Here is a 14,608-nt window from a genome sequence, read left to right on the forward strand (position 1 = left end):
ATGTTCTGGGGTATAAAATATCACAACCAAATGTTGAAAAACAGAAATAATTAATGTAACTTTTTTATATCATAATTCAATTAAATTATTATCAATATGGGTGTATATAAAGGCAAATTAAAAATTAATTGGAAATTAAATAATCTAATTCTTCAAATCTGGTGGGTCAAAGAAAAAATCATAGAAATAATCACTGATTTCATTGAAGAAAATGACAATTAAGAGCCAACATGTCAAAATTTATCGGTTGCAGACTGTTAAAGATATTTTTAGGGTTGTGACTTAAAATCTAAATAAATTTGGTCACCAAGGAAATTCCATAATAAAATACCTAAGTCAGCTGGAAGTTTATGGTGATTTTAATTAATATAGAGGAAAGAAAGTAAGAGAGAGAGAGGGAAAGAGTTAATTTAAACTGCTCAGTCTTAGGCTGAGCCAGGCAGGAGTTCAAGGCCTTGGCCAAGGGGGCCTCCCCTGAGAGCCAAGGGAAAAAGGAAAAGTCTTATCACTCACAGGACTATCTTAAGGAAGCTGTCTGAGGGAGCTCCTTCAGGCTTGAATTCCAGGATCGAACTGATGCCCAGGCCTACTCACTGGAAGTGATCAGCCAGAGCCACCTCTCTGGGGAAAGAGCCCCAAGAGAGGAAGTGATGTACCCTATATAGATGGTTTTACATCACTCTCCTGCCTCTCATCTATACCAATGGTAGCTTACACTTGACTTAAGACAGCCCAGGGGTCTGTCAGCTGTTTCTGCACATATCTAGCAAAGGCCATTCTCCTAGATACTTAACCCTTAAGTATGGGTGTAGACATTCCTGATTTTGTTAGGCTGAGTATCTTCATTGTTACAATCAGGAGATAGATAAATCTAATCTTCACAATGCCAAAACAGCATTCAGGAGAAAATTTATATTCCTGAATGCTAATTTCAATAAAATAGAGAAAAATCAGATAAATGAATTAATTATGGAACTAAAGAAAACAGAAAAAGAACAAATTAAAAATCCCCAGTTAAGGACTAAATTGGATATCTTAAAAATCAAAGAAATTGATAAAATTGAAACTACAAGAACTACTGAACTAATGAATAAGAGTAGGAGCTGGTTCTGTGAAAAAGGAAATAAAATATAGTTTAATTTGACTTTAAAAAAGAAAGAAGAGAATCCAAGTATCTGTAGCAGTCCGCCCCCTAGCTATGGGCAAGGGGAACAGTCAGTCTTGGGCATGCTCAGTAGTGCTCATGGCTGGGAAGGCCTCTGACCCTTGACCCCAGCTTCTCCCAGGTTAGGCGGGAAAACAGGTTTCTTTGTTCTCCCCTGGTTAAGAGAAACCACACCTACGCCTTGTCATTGACCAATGAGGGTCATCCCTATGTACTACATAGCAAATGGTATTTATGGCCCAGCAAGCTCCGCCTCGCTCTCTCTGCTCTGCTCTTCCTTCTCTTTCAGGCTACCTGATGGCTGTCCTTGCAGGAGCTTGGCCTCTGGCCAAGCTCCATCTTTAATCTTTCTCTATTCACCTCTCTGACCTGTGTGGAATGGATCTCAGGACTGGAAAAGCCTACGCAATGGTCCTTTGATCGGAGCTTAGCTGTGGCTCATTGATAATTAATAAAGACTCATTCTGACCACCTCATATCTCTAATAGGACTCCGTCACTCCCCTCGTGGTATCAAAAACTTCTATCCTGTCTCTATCTTCCTACCTTGTGGCTTCTCTCCCCTCTGAGAGAGAGCAACAGTATCAAAAATGAAAACAGTGATTTCACCTCTAATGAAGAGGAAATTAAAGCAATCATTAGGAGCTTTTTTGACAGGTTTCATGACAATAAACCTGATAATCTAGATGAAATGGATGAATATTTACAAGCATATAAATTGCCTAGATTAATAAAAGAGGAAATAGAATACTTAAATAGTCCTATCTCAGAAAAGGAAATTGAACAAACCATCAATGAATTCCCCAAGAAAAATATCCCAAGGCCAGATAGATTCACAAATGTATTTTATTAAACATTTAAAGAACAATTAACTTAACTACAATACTATACAAAATGTTTGGCAAAATAAGGAAAGAAGAAGCCCCTACCAAATTATTTTTATGACACAAATATGATACTGATACCTAAGCCAGGAAAACCAAAAACAGAGAAAGAAAACTACAGATCACTCTTCTTACCGAATATTGATGCAAAAATCTTAAATAAAATACTAGCAAAGAGACTACAACAATATACCATAATAATTATTCATTTTGACTAAGTGGGATTTATACCAGTAATGCAAGGCTGGTTTAGTATTAGCAAAACTACCAGTACAATTGACGATATCAAAAATCAAATAAATAGAAATCGCATAATTATTTAAATAGATGCAGAAAAAGCCATTGACAAAATACAATACCCATTCTTACTGAGAACACTAGAAAGAATAAGAATGAAAGGGCCTTTCCTTAAAATAATTAGTATTTATTTAAAACAGTAAGAATCATTTGCAATGGGGATAAATTATAAGCCTTCCCAAAAAGGTCAGGAGTGAAGGAAGGATGCCCATTATCACTTTTATTTAATATTGTTCTAGAATGCTAGTGTAAGCAATTAGAGAAGAAAAAGAAAATGAAGGAATTAAAGTTGGCAATGAGGAAACTAAACTGTCACTCTTTGCAGATAATATAATGGTATATTTAGAAAATCCTAGAAAATATACTAAAATAAAGTATTTGAAATAATAACTTGAATAAAGTTGAAGGATACAAAATAAATCTTCATAACTCATCATCATTTCAATATATTTGCAACAAAACTCAGCAGCAAGAATTGGAAAGAGAAATTCCATTTAAAATCACTCTAGAAAATATAAAATAGCTGGTTCCTCTCGGAGCAGAGATGGCAAATGGCAGACTTCGACACCTACAATCTGGCCTACCACAGCTTCGTGGCGGAGGGTTCCGAGGTAGTGCTGGTGTCCACGTTTCCCAGAGTCAGAAGGAGCTGTCGACAGATTCCCCTTACACAGCCTACATAGGAAACATGCCTTTTAATACTGTTCAGGGAGAATTAGACGCGATCTTCAAGGATCTCAGCATAAGGAGCGGACGACTAGTCAGATAAAGAAAACGACAAATTTAAAGGATTTTGCTATGTAGAATTTGATGAGGTGGATTCCCTTAAGGAAGCTTTGACCTATGATGGTGCGCTGTTGGGTGATGATGGCTTCGAGTGGGCATTGCTGAAAGTAGAAAACAAGATAAGGGTGGTTTTGGATTCAGGAAAGGTGGACCAGATGACAGAAGAATGGGTGTCTGGAGAAGCCAGAGGTGGATGGGATTCCTGGGATGACTTTAATTCTGGCTTCAAGGATGACTTCTTAGGAGGCAGGGGTGGAGGCAGTCCCCTTAGTGACAGGCCAGCGGGTTGCCCCCAATGGGGAGTCACTTAAGAGATGGACCTCCCCTTCGGGTCTCTTAAGTGGATTTCAGAGAACCAACAGAAGAGGAAAGAGCACAGAGGCTCGGACTTCAGCTTAAACCTCGAACAGTTGCTACCCCCCTCAATCAAGTAGCCAATCCCAAATTGGCTATCTTCGCGGAGCCAGGCCCTGAGAGAAAGTGGTTCACAAAGAGCAGGAATGAGCTCAAGGTCGGGAGGGAATAGGGGGAGACTTATTGAGTGAGACCGCAGCAGAGTTCATTGCTCTGGACGTCAGCCCTGCAGTTACCATTCCTGCCACCTGACAGTTTGTCCCCCTCCTCGCTTGAAACTGAAAACACAGAGCTTGTGAATGAATGTCAACTGTTAACAAGTGGTTTTTAGTATATTCTTGGCTTTGCTGTATCTAGTGCCTGTTTTGTGCTGTTTTCCCCCACCACCTTGGTCTTCCCTGTTCTCCTCTTCATCTTTGCAGCACGGGGTCTCTTGCAGATGAATGAAAGCTGCTGTCATCAGGGAGGGTGGGAGTTCTGGGGATGAGGTGTGCTGCTCCTTAGCTTTTTCTGTTTTACTTCAGAAACACTGGTTAGACTTTATCAAAACTCCAATATCGTTTCCTTTGGATTTCCCTCACTTCTCTTCTGACCTGCGTGTTTCGTTCTGGGTTACTGTGGCTCCAAAGAGGAAATAGGAAAGAATTCCCCAACAGGTTGGACCACCTGTTCCCCGACCTACACGGAGAATTGGCCGCCTTCTCTAAGGATAGGGATCAAACACTGGCATAATCCTTCCAACCAGTTCACAGATAGTTTTCTTTACCTTGCACCCCCATCCCCAATACCTCCCCCTAAACAAATATGCTAAAGCAGAATAGGCTCCAATTTTAAAGTATAGCTTATCTATATAGAAAATGTATAGTGTTGTGAAATTTATGGTGGAGAATGGTTATTCACTTAGAGAAGTAATAGGCTTCACTCCCACAAGTCTGTGGATCACAGCTCTGCCCAAACAAAAATCCCAACTAGTGTACTTCTTTTTATTAGGCAGATCCGAGGGCTGTGTTCATTTAACTCTTACTGCAAACTGCAATCTTGTCTTTATCTCACCTGGGATGGAGCACTCTGGGGGCTCCCACAGCGGTGCATATTTATGCCTATTCAAACATAAAAAATGCTCGAAGAGTCTTTGCTTTTTAAAAAAATTACCCACTTTTTTTAGTTTGACATGTTTGGTAAGTAACTTTTAAATGCAGGTTTATGCAGATAACGTTGACTTTGTTTTGTGTTGGAAGGAATGTAAAACACTCTCCTTGGCCATATATTTTGCATCCAGCCCCAGTATTTCTTTGTCCTCAAGTGTAAATGAATAGTCCACAGTGATATGCTGTGCTTTCCATCATCATTGTTAAAATGAGTCACCAGAGCTGACCCTAGGATCTGGCCATGTTGGGTCTCATTCAAATTCTTCAAGAACCTGGAAGCATTTCATGAGTAGCTCTAAAGTTGAAGACCCGTGCCTCTTCTAGCCTGAAGGCTCCTCAGGGGAGAGTCTATTTTTCACTGGCAAAATCTTCAGGAAAGTCAAAGACAAAGCACTAAGGTTGGGGACTGAGACCATTTGGGGGCTAACCAGTATCTAGAAAGAAGCCAGAATTGTCAAGGTTTCCAAGAAACCTTGACCTGTTAGGTAAGTTATGCTTGGATAGCAGCAGTGTTGTTGACTCCAGATTCCTGGCTTCAGTTACTATTCTCTTTGTTCCAGAGTTACAGCAATTTATAGAACCCCTTCCTCCTCTCTCCTGCTTCTTCTTTCCTTTCCTCCCTCCTTCTTTCCACCTGTCATACTCTCTGCTCCTAAGATAAGAAACCATTTGTGTAACACCAAAACGTAATTTAAGTAAGACATACATTGTGTGGTTGTAATCCAAATGGATGCTTTCAGATGACCTACTTACATCTTCAATGTAGAAAAGATTAAGAACAGCAGCAACAACAAATCTCAATTTCTGGATAATCCAAATGCATTTTAAATGTGAGAATGGAATTCCAAACACTTAACCCATTCTGCTTCATGACAGAAAGTAAATTTATGGATATGGTATTTTGTGAATGATGTTTTAAATAAAAGAAAATCTTAAGTAATCTTTTAAATATATATATATATATATAATTGAGAATCTATTTGCCATGACAAATACAAGAGTTACATGAACACAGTTATAAAAGACTTTTCACACAAAATTAGATCTAAACAATTGGAAAACATTAATTATTCATGGCTAGGCTAAGCTAATATAATAAAAATGACAATCCTACTAGATTGATTTACTTATTCAGTGCCATACCCAACTACCAAAAATTATTTTATACAACCAGAAAAAAATTAACAAAATTCATCTAGAAGAACAAAAGGTCCAGAACATCAAGGGAACTAATGAAAAAAAAATGTGAGGGATGGTGGCCTAGCAGTACAAGATCTAAAACTATACTACTATAAAGCAGTAATCATCAAAACATCAAAACTGGAAAAGAAATAGAATTGTGGTTTAATGGAATATATTAGAGGTAAATAATCTTAGTAATCTAGTGTTTGATGAACAAAAAGACTCCAGATTTTGGGATAAGAACTCACTATTTTAAAAAAATCTGCTGGGAAAAACTGAGAAAAAATATGGTGAAAATTAGGGTTATAACTATATCTCACACACAATACCAAGATAAGTTCAAAATGGGTATTATTTAAACATAAAGCATGATATTGTTAAATTTATGGTTGGATGTAATATTTAATTGGTGGCCACCAGGGATTTAATTACTAAATCCCAAAAATGAATTACTAAAGTAAATGGAATTTATGGTAGTTTGTTTACAATAGAGGGAAAATATTAAGGATGATAGAAAAGGGGAATGGGGGGAGAGAGCTCTGGCTTTCTCAGAGCCAGGTAGAAATTCTAAGCCTCAGCCAGGGGAAAGGAATCTCAAGATGATGGGCCTTTCTTGGAGGTTTACACCTACAGAAAGGCAAGGAAACTAAATCAGCCTTTTCACTCACCATGGTGACCATCTAAAAGGAAAGAAGTCTGAGGTCCCCTGTAGGAGCTCCTCCAGGGGTCAGTTCCACAGCCAAGTGTCTTCACTTTATGTCTGAGTGTCTATCTTCCAGTCTCTCCTCCAAGTGACTTCTTCATTCTTGATCAATCCATTGATCCTTGTGGCCTCTGTTTCCTCCATTTAAAGACTTTTTTTCTCTTGTGTCACCTTCCCTAAATTTTAGGTCTACCAATCACAGCAGATGCTCCTCTCCTGGACTGCCCACTCAATGTATGAAATGGTTGTTCACACCTTTTGTAGTTAGTTAACATCTTTTTTGTGGTTAGTTAACACCTTTTTTGGTTAGTTAGCACCTTTTTGTAGTTAAAATGGGTAGATCTACTTTAAATACTGAGTTAAAACTTTGAGGATTAAAATCTAAAAATAGACAGGGGATTACAATTTTATCTTCACTGTCAAGGAAGAGCTAAGTACCTTCATTGTTACAATCAGGAGAAAGCTAAATCTAATTTTCACAATATTATAAGTAAATTAGGGGAACATAGAATAATAATGTAACTGTCAGATCTCTGGAGAAGGCAAGAATTTATGAACAATTAAGAGATAGAGGACATTATACAAAATAAAGTGAAATATTTTTATTATATTACATTAAAAGTTTTTGTACAAACAAAACCAATGCATCCAAGATTAGAAGGGAAGCAATGAACTGGGGAAAAGTACAACAAATTTCTCTGATAAAGGTATCACTTCTCAAATATATTAAGAATGTAGTCAAGTCTATAAGAATCCAAATTATTCTCCAATTGATAAATGGTCAAAGTATATGCATAGGCAGTTTTCAGGTGAAGAAATCAAGATGATTTCTTCTATGTTTCTAATATGAAAAAATATTGCAAATCCCTCTTCATTAGAGAAATGCAAAACAACTCTGAGGTAACATTCACACCTATCAGTTTGACCAATATGACAGTAAAGAAAAATGATAAATGTTGGAGGGGATGTGGCAAAATTGGGATCAGATGTGAGATTTTGCGATGAACAGTAATACAATGATCCAGGATAATTCTGAGGACTTATTGAAAAAGAATGCTATCTATCTCCAGAAAAAAATTATTGGAGTAAAAATGTAAATTGAAATCATATGATTTCTCATTTGTTTATTTGGGTACATGCTTGGGGGTCTTGGTTCTATAAGATTATTTAATTATAATAATGAATAATATGGAAATATGTTTTGTGTGATTATACATGTATAACTCAGATTGAATTGATTGTCAGCTCTAGGAGGGGGGAGTGAAGAAGAGAGGAAGACAATATGGAATATACAACTTTGAAATCTTTTGTAAAAGTTCATAATTAAAATAACAATTTTACAGTTATTTAAATGTATATTATAATTTATTCTTACAACAATACTCAGAAGTGGCTATTTTAATTTTCATTTTTAAAGATGTTGAAACTAGAGTTGACAGAGATTAAATTACTTATATATAGTCATACAATTAAAAAATGTCTGAGCAAGACAGTATATGATAAACCCAAAGATCCCAGCTTTGGGGACAAATATCCACTATTTCATAAAAACTGCTGGGAAAATTGGAGGACAGTGTGGGAAAGATTAGGCTTAGATCAACACCTCAAACCCTACACCAAGGTAAATTCAAAATGGTTGAATGACTTGAACATAAAGTAGGAAACTATTAGAAAATTAGGCAAACACAGAATAGTATACATGTCAGACCTTTGGGAAGGGAAAGACTTTAAAACCAAGCAAAACTTAGAAAGAGTTACAAAATGCAAAATAAATAATCTGGAATACATCAAATTAAAAAGTTTTTGTACAAACAAAACCAATGTAACTAAAACCAGAAGGGAAGCAACAAATTGGGGAAAAAATCTTCATAAAAACCTCTGACAAAGGTTTAATTACCCAAATTTACAAAGAGCTAAATCAATTGTACAAGAAATCAAGCCATTCTCCAATTGATAAATGGACAAGGGACATGAACAGGCAGTTCTCAGCCAAAGAAATCAAAACTATTAATAAGCACATGAAAAAGTGCTCTACATCTCTTATAATCAGAGAGATGCAAATCAAAACAACTCTGAGGTATCACCTCACACCTAGCAGATTGGCTAACCAGACAGCTATGGAAAGTAATGAATGGTGGAGGGGATGTGGCAAAGTAGGGACACTAATTCATTGCTGGTGGAGTTGTGAATTGATCCAACCATTCTGGAGGGCAATTTGGAACTATGCCCAAAAGGTGATAAAAGACTGTCTGCCCTTTGATCCAGCTATAGCACTGCTGGGTTTGTACCCCAAAGAGATAATAAGGAAAAAGACTTGTACAAGAATATTCATAGCTGCATTCTTTGTGGTGGCCAAAAATTGGAAAAAGAGGGGATACCCATCAATTGGGTAATGGCTGAACAAATATGTATATGTTGGTGATGGAATACTATTGTGCTAAAAGGAATAATAAAGTAGAGGAATTCCATGGAGACTGGAACAACCTCCAAGAAGCAATGCAGAGCGAGAGGAACAGAACCAGGAAAACATTGTACACGGAGACTGATACACTGTGGTACAATCGAAGGTAATGGACTTCTCCATTAGTATCAATGCAATGTCCCTGAACCATCTGCAGGGATCTAAAAATTACTTTCTACAAGCAGAGGATAAACTGTGGGAGTAAAAACAATGAGGAAAAGCAACTGCCTGACTACAGGGGTGGAGGGGATAGGACTGAGGAAAGACTCTAAATGAACACTCTAATGAAAATACCAACAACATGGAAATGGGTTAGAAACAGGAACATATGTGATAACCAGTGGAATTGTGCATCGGCTATGGGATAGGGAAAGGTGGGGGGGGGGGAGGAAAAGAAAATGATCTTTGTTTCCAGTGAATAATGTTTGGAAATGACCAAATAAAACAATGTTTTAAAAAAGTGAAAAAAAAAACAAAAAAAATAAATAAATGTCTGAGGCAGGATTTAATTTTTGGTTTTCTTTAATCCAAATCAAGCACTCCATTTACTCTGCCACCAACTTGCCCCTTTTTTATTTCTTATTTGTCTACCACCAAGCCAAGTAGACAATTTCTTCTAATGCTTTGCCTCTTTATTTTGGTAAAAAAATTGCTTAGTTTTGGAGATAGAATATTTATTATATATACATAAAATTACAATCTTCTCAATATAGAAGAAAATTCACAATTCCAAAAAACATACTTTATAATAGAAATGAAAAGTTCAGAAAATACATACAAGTAGAGAAACTGATAGGAATTGGTACATTAGTAATTTGAAATTTCGTTAGCTAAATCACTATTTCCTTTGGAAGTATGAAAACTAGTTCTTTCATGTACTCCTTAGAGGTGGTAAAAAGCTTTCTAAACCCCTGGTTCCATTTTTGTTCACGTATACTGCTAGAATAGAGTAGTTGGTCATTAAGGTCCCTTCCAACTCTCAAATTCTGTGAGACTGGGAATCAGTTCTGGATGTGGGTCGATGAAGTCCTGTACCTTCAATGTGATTAATGAATGTTTTCTACCTCACTGAGAATAACAGTTGAAAAGTGTCACCATGTCAGGGTTTGTGGTTAAGCATGGTTCATTAAGTAATTATTTGCAGACAGTCTTTTTCCTGGTTGTCAGCACTTTTCTGTATGTCATTTCTTACTGTCCTGGTATAAATTGTTCTCTAAGGCACCTAGAAAACTATCCATTATGGGGCATGAACTCATTGCAAAAAAAAAAAAAAAATTATCCAAAAGGGAAGGGGGCAGTCAAGAAGCTCAGTTGTCTCAATACACTCTCTGTCAGCTTCCCTGAAAAAAGAGTAGAATGAATCCTCAGTCATTTTTGTCCTACCCCACATATGACAAAAATTGATCCATGCCCATATTAATTGGATGTAAATGAAGAGCAACAATGGATAATAAGAAAGAAAAGTTTACAAATGTTATCAGTAACTTCAAAGATTCACATCTAATTTTTACTTACTCTCCCAATCATACCCAGGTGTGGATGTTGTAGAGTGAAGGATACACGGAGGAAGAAAAGAAACTATTATAGCTCCCACCTGGTTTAATTTTTTTTTTCCTGTCAGGCCTTCATGATTATACTTTTTGTGACAAATGAAATGAAAACAGCTGTTTCAGAATCATTTAAAAACTTCATCCATACTTGACAAACAAAATATATTTCCAATGCAAATTTTGGGGTTTCCAAGTAAAGGAATCTGTTGATGGTGAAAGGAACAAGTTAGTTATATTCAATTCTTTTCTAGTATTCATACATTTTTCCCCACTCATACTTCTTTTGCAAAGCATTCAAAAAGAGTTTAATCTTTGTGGAGAGTAAGACTAATAGCACTTGCAAGAAGCAAGCTGCTACTGTGAATGCTTTTCTAACTCAGCATGTTCAATTCTCTCTGGTTCTGATTTACAAAGCAATTCTGTGACATTTTGTAATAAAATTAACATGTACTCTAAAAAGGTGAAAAGCAATCATGGGGCAGTGAGTCAATATCCACGTTGTTATCTCTTCCATTTACCACCTCTTGAAGTAGAGTTCCAGCATCTTGCAACAGAAATAAAAGTATTACTGTAGGCTAATGAATTGCTCCTCCAGCAAGATCCCTGCCTAACCACAGCCTCACAGTACTGTCCCAAACCATGTTCATTTTAGAATTACATATAATTAGATTTCCCATTATCACTTTTAAGAAAGCTTCATAATTCCTTTCTTATTCCCCTATTACTGCTGATTCATCAATTAATATTACATGCTATGTACCAGTACTGAAGAAAACTCTTTATATGCATCTTAGTGTTATTATGGAAATTGGTTTCAAATATAGTCAGGCTAGGTTGATTTTGATTCAAAATAGACTGACTCCCTTACAAATCAGGTTGTTGGGGGGCAGCTGGATAGCTCAGTGGATTGAGAGCCAGGACTTAAAGAGAGGTCCTATGTTCAAATCTGGCCTCAGAGATGTCCCAGATATGTGACCCTGGGCAAGTCACTTAACCTCCATTTCCTAGCCCTTACCACTCTTCTGCCTTGGAACCAATACACAGTATTGATTTCAAGATGGAAGATAAGGGTTTTTTAAAAAATCAGATTGTTCTCTCTCTCTCTCTCTCTCTCTCTCTCTCTCTCTCTCTCTCTCTCTCTCTCTCTCTCTCTCTCTCTCTCTCTCTCTCTCTCTCTCTCTCTCTATCTCATTCCTTACCTAGGCCTGTAGTAGAAAAAGCAGCTCAAGTGCTAAAGTAAAAAGACATATCAGAGTGAAAATTATACAAGAGAGACTAGTCAATGCAATTCACAAATAACCCATTTATTTTAAGTCCTTATTTTTCTTTCATTTAAAATTATTGATTATTTTAAATGTTTTTCTTTTTTATAGATCCTTCCACCCACTGAGAAGGCAAACAATATGGTAATAATTATATATGTGAAAAGATGAAAAACATTTCTATATTAGCCATATTTCCAGACATAGCAAGAAAAATAAAGACATTAAGAAAAAAATATATTTCAATTTGTACTCAGATTTCATCAGTTATCTCCATGCAGTAGCATTTCTTAATCTTGATACTTGGATCAATATAATATTGGACAGAATAACCAAATATTTCACATGTAGTTGATCATCACTACAACATTTCTGTTACTGTGAACAATGCTATCCTGGTTTTTCTCATTTCACATTGCCTCAGTTAATAAAAGTCTTGCCAAGTCATTTTTGTTCATTTTTTTTCTAAAACAACTCCCTTCATTTTTTCTTATAACACAATAGTACTTCATCAAAATCATATGCCACATTTCTTTCAAATTCCCTCTCCACTTCCCCCCCCTTTAGTTTTCCACTCTCAACTTCCCTATAGGGTAAGATAGAGTCCAATACCCCAATGGGTCTAGATGCTCTTTCCTCTCAGGATTGATTCCACTGAGAATAAGGTTTGAGTATTACCTTTTAGCACTCTCTTCCTCTCCTTCTTATAGTTCTTTTTTCCCCTCCCTCTCCTGTGTGCCTTTTTTAAGAGTATGTTATCTTAATTTTCTTATTCCTTCAAGTTTCTCTTGATGCCATCCCTTCCCTCTTTCTTTCTTCTTTTTTATATATGATGTTAAACCACTTAGTACCCCAATCTCTACCTATGGATGATTATTCTAACTGCTATAATAGTAAATACAATTTTTGACAGTTACAGATAACATTTTTCAATATAGAAATATAAACGATTTGGCCTTAATTGAAGCCCTTAGAGAACAAATAAATAAATAAGACCCTTCTCTTTCTTATTTACCTTCTCATATTTCTCTTGGTTTTTGGATTTCGATGTCAAATTTTCTGTTTAGTTCTGGTCTTTTCTTTACAAACATTTGGAAGTCTTCTATTTTGACAAATGGCCATAATTCCCCATGAAAATATATAATCAATTTTGATGGGTAGGTGATCCTTGGCTGAAGATCCAATTCCTTGCTTTTCTGAATATTATATTCCAAGTCTTGAGGTCTTTTAGCATTGAGGCTGCCAGATCCTGTGTAATCCTGATTGGTGCTCCTTGATATCTGAATTGTTTATTTCTGGCTTCTTATAATATTTTCTCTTTAGATTGGAAGTTCTTGAATTTGGCAATTACATTCCTTGGGATTGTCTTTTGAGGATTTAGTGTGGCGGGTGATCTATGGACTCTTTCAATGTCTATTTTGCCCTCTTGTTGCAGAATCTCAGGGCAGTTTTCTTGGATAATTTCTTATAGTATGGTGCCAAGGTTTCTATTTTTTTCCCAGGTTTTTGGGTAGGCCTGTGATTCTCAAATCATCTCTTTGGCTTCTATTTTCAAAGTCAACCACCTTCTCAGTGAGATACTTTGTGTTGTTTTCTAATCCGTTATTTTTTGGCTTTGCTTTATTAATTATTCTGTCTTGTGAGATTGCTGTCTTATGAAATCATTGGCTTCTACTTGAGCAATTCTATATTTTAACGACTGGTTTTCAGCTAATATCTTTTGATTTTCCTTTTTTGGCTTGATCTATCCTGCTTTTCATGGCTTCCAGGAAGTCATTTCTGGTCTTTAATTTGCTTATTATTTCATTTAATTTCTGGGCTTCAGTTTCCAAGTGGGAGATCCTGTCTTTTAAAATGTTATTTTCTTTTTGGACTATTTCCCACTTTTCTTGCCAGATCTCTTCCATTTTTCTGATGATCTCAGATCTAAAGTCTTCAAGAACTTGTGACCAATTTCCATTTTACCCCCAAAAGGTTTGGGTGTGTTTAATTGCTAGTCATTTTTCTGCTGCCTTTTCTTTAGTCTGGGTTTTTTCTGTATAAAAATTATCAAGGGTCAACATTTTCTTCTTGTTTTTTTTCTATTTTTTTTTTTTGGTATTTGTGGATTTTAGTTCCTGGGAGTTGGTGGCCATTGCCTTGTTCCTTCCTGGTCAGATATCTAAGTGAGGAATGTGGGTGATCTTTGTATTAGACCCTGGAGAAGTTTTTGCCCCAAGGGTATTTTCCCCAGTCCTCAACAGGGTCCAGCTGCTCTTAGGGGCAGGTCAATCCCCCAAGAACTTAAAGATTATCTTGCAGAGGTCTGGGTGTAGAGTGTAGGTAAGTCTCTACTTTGAGCTCTGAAGAGATTTTTTGTCCAGAGGCAATTTGTCAAGTCTCTGTGGCATTTTTGCTTTGAGCCTCTCCTTTCTTCCCAAGCTCCTTTCCCTATCTCCACATTTCCTCCACCTCCTGGGGTCCCTAGTCTTGCTGTTCTTATGTGTAGGTCTGGCCCCTGAGAACTTAGAGGTTGCCTGGAAGAGATCTGGGTGTAGAGTATAGGGAGGTCTCTGTATTGCTCACTGGAGTGGTTTTAGCCTATGGACTTTTTATAATTCTCTTTGGCATTTTTGTTGTGAGTCACACCCTCTCCCCAAGCTCCGCAACCTCCTATCTCCACATTTCCTCAGCCTCCCAGTGTTCTGAGTGTTTTCTCTTAGGGGTTATTTCTCTTAGTTATTTCTCTTATAAAGTGAACAAATTAAAATCCCCAGATGAAAACTAAATTAGAGATCCTAAAAATTAAAGGAGAAATTAATAAAATTGAAAGTAAAG

General features: G+C 36.6%; 1 pseudogene; it reads left to right on the top strand.

Moving 5' to 3' along the window:
* The first annotated feature begins 1,188 nt into the window (after window positions 1-1,188).
* On the top strand, window positions 1,189-5,562 carry LOC130457433 (eukaryotic translation initiation factor 4H-like; annotated as a pseudogene).
* Window positions 5,563-14,608: the final 9,046 nt, after the last annotated feature.

This window comes from Monodelphis domestica, chromosome 2, assembly GCF_027887165.1.
Source record: "Monodelphis domestica isolate mMonDom1 chromosome 2, mMonDom1.pri, whole genome shotgun sequence".
NCBI lineage: Eukaryota > Metazoa > Chordata > Mammalia > Didelphimorphia > Didelphidae > Monodelphis > Monodelphis domestica.